We start from the raw sequence: 6000 nt of genomic DNA on the forward strand, positions 1-6000 counted from the left end.
ACGATCACCCGGCATTCACGGTGTCCAAGGTGTTGGACGTGAGGCGCCGGGGAAGAGGTTTCCAGTATTTGGTGGACTAAGAAGGTTATGGCCCAGAAGAGCGCTCTTGGATCCCTCGCAAGCTCTTCCTGAACGATTCTCCGATCAGGAAATTCTACACCTTACACCCGGACAAGCCAGGAGGCGTCCGTTGAGGGGGGGGTACTGTGGTGGTTCGGGTTTGGGGGGCCTGGCGAGTTATGTGTTTCAGGACTCCGGCGGTTTCCATCAGCCATCCAGGCATGCCTCCGGCTTTCGTAGGCGTCGGCTCCTGCGCACCTGCAGCCCATCAGCGGCAATCACCGCCAGCTTAAAACCCAGCGTCGCCAGGAGCCAGACGCCGGATTATCCCGTGACCAACCGTGGTATTTGGCTCACGTCGTCGCTCTCCTCGCTCACGCCTGATTGCTCTGATGCTCGATCGCGCTTATCCCCTGTGTTTCCGTGTTCTCCCTCCAGCCGCCCAGCTCCCGTCCGAGTCCGTGCCTTCGCTCCCCACCGTTGAGCTTCTGATCGCCGCATGCATCCTTGCCGCTCCGATCCTGCCTGCCTGCCGCTTCCCGCTCCCGCCACCTCGCCTGCGCTCCTTCCGCTACAGCGCCGGCTTGCCTCCCGCTCGCCGCTCCCGCTGCTTCGCCGCCTGCCTGCCTTCCGCACCCCGCCCCCGCTGCCTTGCCACCCGCCCGCCGATCCTCGCTCCCGCAGCCGCATCTGACCAACCGCGCCGCTCCCCCTCCAGCTCCCCTTCCCCGGTTCCAGACTTCGCTGCCCCCCCTCTAACCTTACCAATAAAACCTCTTAACCTCTCCCTGGTTGCTCTTGGGTCCTCTATTCCCTCCACACGGTCCTCCGGACCGTCACAGGTGTGGATAATAACATGACATGACAGCTTTCCTGTGTGTTATTCCCATTATGTTCTAATAGTATGTGGTAATATTCCTTCTTAGGCAGCATGGTAGCCGACTGGTTAGCACAATGGCCTCACAGTGCAGAGGTCGTGGGATCGATTCAGGCTAAGGCCTGCCTGAGTGGAGTTTGCATGTTCTCCCTGTGCCTGTGTGGGTATCCTCGGTGTACTCCGGTTTCCTCCCACATTCCAAAAACATGCATGGCAGGTTGAACACTAAAATTAAATTAATTACAAATTTAATTGTCCTTAGGTATGAGTGGGAGCATAGATGGTTGTTCATCTCTGTGTGCCCTGGGATTGGCGGGTAACCAGCGCGTGTACCCCGCCTACTGCCAGAAGATAGCTGGGATAGGCTCCAGCACCCCTTGTGAGGAGAAGCAGAACAGATAATGGATGGATGGATGAATGGTCTCTCTTTTTTTGTTCTTATAATATTTACAAGTTTATTTTCATATCTCTTGGAATTTAATTCAGCTTCACTAGGTCTTAATTTTAAAAAATGTTTATGTAGCAGTTTTTTGTGTTTTAATATGTAAAACACTGAAAATATTGGTGTTTAGAAGTTTAAAGTAAAAAAATATATCCATTTTTGAATAAGGCCGGAGCAATATGAAATGTGTAACAAGTAAAAAGCTGTTTTCTTTCCTGCTTCATACTATAAAGTTGACTTAGAGCAGTCTAACCAGTTTTTTCTCTTTGCAAAGCCACAATGATCATGTACACCACCAGTTCCTTGTGGCCAGACAGATTAAAAAAAAAATGAAAAATGTTGTTTAAAGCTTTTTGAAATCGTGTGAGGGCTCCAAGTACAACCGCATAAGATTCCGGCAGCGGTGACATTTTGTGTGTTCTATTCACTTCAGATTGGCTCAATTACTTAATGAATTACAGCATGGCAACATCAGAAGAAATACTGGTTGGTAAAACCCACCTAATAGAAACCACCAACTGTAATTTTGCAAAACTAAAAGAAAACTCAATTAAGTGCCCCACCTTAACAAAGGCCCCACCTAAACGGTTGCTGGACAAGTGATTTAAACCCTCCGTTCACGAATGTGAGGCAACAGAGGAGAGACGGAAGCAGGACCGACACCAACGCAAGACCCGAGACTTGCTCCAACAGCAAACTTGAGTGTGCGTGTACTGGTGAGTACTTTCTCCATCTTTTCAGGAAACACAATATTCATGTTGCACATATTTGATGTACATATATGCATTTGTACTGGAGTCAAAATAGACATTGCTTCATGCATGTTGGCAAGCTAGTCCAATGAAGTTGTAAAGCGGGGACGTGCAGTTCGAGCAGGCAGCCGATGCAGATCCTCCTCTTCCCTGGATGTGAAGAGAGAGAAACAAAAACAAACATTCATCCATTCATTATCTGAGCCGCTTCTCCTCACAAGGGTTGCGGGCGGGCTCGAGCCTATCCCATCCATCTTCAGGTAGCAGGCGGGGTACACCCTGGACTGATTGCCCGGCAATCGCATGACACACAAGGACAAACAACCACACACGCCCGCAATCACACAGAGGGACAATTTTAAGCGTCCAATCAACCTATAACTCATGTCTTTGAAATGTGGGAGGAAACCGGAGCACCCGGTGCAAGAAAACCCACGCAGGCACTGGGAGAACATGAAAACTCCACGCAGGAATGCCACAGCCAGAATCAAAGCCTGTAATAACTCTGTACTGTGAGGCGGACGTGTTAACCAGTTGACCACCATGCCAAAGCATAACTATGATTAAATTAAATAAATTTACCATTATAGTTTTCTGTATTTTTCGGACAAATGTGATTTATTTCATCATTAAAATAGCTGAGTTTTGGTATTTTCTGAGCTTAAATACAAGGGCAAGAAGGGAAGCGCCACTGCGGCAGTCATGGCTCCCTTCGTGCCTCAAGCGATCACGCACACGTAATTGACGCAGACATTACTCTCACAAAAAAGCAGGCACATCTCTAGGATATTTATGTCTGCCGGGTTTAAAGGGGGCACTCGTGCATAAAAATTGCCAATCAATGACGGCACAAAACAGCTGAACAGCAAACCAACATTACGGGTAAGATAGCCTTCTCTGCATTTTTGACAAATGTCAATTCAATCAAAATTGTATTGTTGTGGTATTATGCCCTGCATGTCATTACAAATCTGCAAAAAAATGTCCAAAAATTGTATTCTAATTTTAAAATTGTATTTTTTTTTTAATGCTTTATAAGAGCTCAATCAAAGGCATGGAAAAATAAGCACAGGTTTCAAACTGGACTTGAAAGCATTCACACTTTGGGCTGACTTCATGCGCTCAAAAAATAACCTAAGAAACTCTTTTACTGTTCATTTTTTAAGCCCAAATGGCTAACATTGTCCTTAAAACAATAGGGTAAACTTGTTCTAGACCCAAGTGTTCCATTAATGATTATCGTAATGTTTTTGGGTGAATGCAAAGAATTCTCTCTCCCAATGACAAACGTTGCCATGTTTACATGCTCTAATTTATCAACCTCTATTTCCTGCAAATGCAAAAACATTAGCATCAAATCTTTGTTCTGCTTGATGTTTGTTTACACCAATAGCAATTGTTCTCAAGATACGTTGAGAAGCGGGTGGATTTTGTAAACCGGAAATATGCAAGGCACCCGCTATTTTCTACAATGCAAGCGTTTATTTACAAATTGTTTTGTGAAATTAAATGCCTTTTCACAGTGGGCGCTCGGCGTCAACGCGAACTTTGAAATGCATGAGTTCTGCTGGCACCATGTTCTTCAATGACAGCATCATAAATGAGCAATTGGCGACAAAAATTTTGATTTCCTAAAAAGTTGTGGTTTCAGTACGAGTGTTCTAGCCAATGGCGACAATATGAAGATTGGCAGAGGGTAATAAGCCTCTTCCCAAGGTCAGTCCAGGTGCCTCATGGCACGGCATGGAACCTGGGCCCCCAAAAACTGACACTGTCAAGCAGCCAGGTCGCCCATCATGTTCACCTGATGGACTTTCTCTTGCTGCAGATTTACCATTACTTTACACTGTCTTTCAGAATATCAGCCACAATGATCATTCTTAAGGTGTTCACTATTGCCCTTGTGGTGATTGGTAAGTCATCAAACTCTCAAATACCAAGTAACAAAGAGGAAGTGAAAGGTCACAATGTCACAATGTTTTCAACTCTTTAACACAGGAAGCTGTTTTTCTGAAAGGATAAAGAGACAAGCGTTTTCACCACCTAGTCCTCAAGGCCTACCTGCCGGGACACCACTACAATATCCATATTACCAACATCAGCCTTGGCCACAACTACAATATCCATATTACCAACATCAACCTTGGCCACAACTACAATATCCATGTTACCAACATCAGCCATGGCCACAACTACAATATCCATATAACCAACATCAGCCATGGCCACAACTACAATATCCATATTACCAACATCAGTCTTCGCCTCCAATACATTTTCCTTTTTTTCAACATCAGCCTTGGCCACCACGCCAATATCCATATTACCAACATCAGCCTTGGCCTCCACTACATTTTCCATTTTCCCAACGTCCACCTTGGCCCCTTGGGCCACTATCTCCTTGGCCACTTGGCGCCCCACCTTATGGGCCAACACAAAACCCACATAGGGGAGCACAACAATCAAGATGAAAACAGATTGACCAACACCAGATGAGCCAACACAAGTTGATCCATATTAAAACAACCCACCTGAACCAGCACCCTGTCATCCTGGACCCCCACCCGGCCCATCTGTTACACCAGATAAAAACAATCAACCTGGAACATTATCTTTCAAACATCGACTATCATCTAGGGCCCACCAGGACCTAAGCTAACACCAATTACTCCAGATGAAAACGAACCACTTGGAATACCACCTTGCACTCCCAGGAATATCTTACTGCTTATGAACACAACATACCTGGCCCACCAGTAGGACCAACATCCAGTCCAACACCGGGGCTACTTGGGCATGTGGCCCCACACCATAGAAAGTGAGCTGTGTATATTTCAGGCGAAAACTTGTCTTCAAGCATTCAGTCCTAGTCTTGATGATCAATCATTGTGTGTTCATTGATGTGTTAATGAATTACCATCCTTGCCACCTGCATTCAATTCTAATAATAAAGGTGATTTTTCTTCTTGAGACCTTGTTGCTTGAATGAGATCACGACTCAGACGTTCTATCCTTCATGTTCATCGATTTCCTGGGTATGACATCAAATTCTTATGTATATCTTCCACTTATCCAATGTAATTTACCTTTACATATAGAGCACTTTAAAACAAGCATTGTTCCATACAAAGTGCTGTACAAAACAGTCAATAAATAATAATAAAGAGATTGAAAACAAATGAATTTACAATACAAAGGGAGCAGATACTTAAAAACATAAAAACAATGCAGAGTCTCATTCTAAGTTAAGGGCCATAGAATAAAAATGTGTTTTAAGACGAGATTTAAAAATGGACAGAAGGGGCTTGCCTAAAATTTAATCCAAGGTTCCAAAGGGACTTGGCTCAATCTACTCCAAGCTTCCGCTTAGTCCTCGGTACCTTCAGTAGCGTCTGGTCCACTGACTGGATGAAACAGCAACACCAATTGTGTCAAGCTGTCAATTTAGTTGTTATTGTGATTGACTACGCATGCGCGTGTGGCGAGATCCCTTCTGTGCATACAGAGGAAGATGTCAGGTCTCGCCTTGCGGCGATGAGGAGGTGGACCCAAGAAGCGAGGAAGCAGGGGTAGGTGAAACTTAAAGGGGATTTATTCCGGAGCTCAGCAGGGACACACAACGGGGCGTGGACAAAGAAACAACAAAAAGGCAACTAAACAAGACTGAACGGGCACAAGGATAAGGAAACTAGAGAGCATCAACAGGGCAGGTAATAAACGTGGTCGTGGCAGTACATGAAATGCGGCAACAAGCGAGACACAGAGGAGAAATGCGGCAGCATGATCAATGACCCGACAATGTGGTGTCGGTTTGGGGGGTTTAAATAAACAGTGATCAAGGGAGCAGATGAGAAACAGGTGCGTGATTA

The 6000-nt window shown here is 45.4% G+C and overlaps 1 long non-coding RNA gene across 1 annotated transcript; it reads left to right on the plus strand.

Moving 5' to 3' along the window:
* Positions 1-2022: 2022 nt before the first annotated feature.
* Positions 2023-5027, plus strand: LOC148335890 (uncharacterized). Its single transcript, XR_015844165.1, has 3 exons — positions 2023-2095; positions 3989-4044; positions 4130-5027. It is a non-coding gene; the product is annotated as an uncharacterized LOC148335890 (long non-coding RNA).
* Positions 5028-6000: the final 973 nt, after the last annotated feature.

This window comes from Idiotropiscis lumnitzeri, chromosome 6 (genome assembly GCF_059441095.1).
Source record: "Idiotropiscis lumnitzeri isolate Australia: NSW breed Sydney's pygmy pipehorse chromosome 6, RoL_Ilum_1.0, whole genome shotgun sequence".
In the NCBI taxonomy this organism is placed as follows: Eukaryota; Metazoa; Chordata; class Actinopteri; order Syngnathiformes; family Syngnathidae; genus Idiotropiscis; species Idiotropiscis lumnitzeri.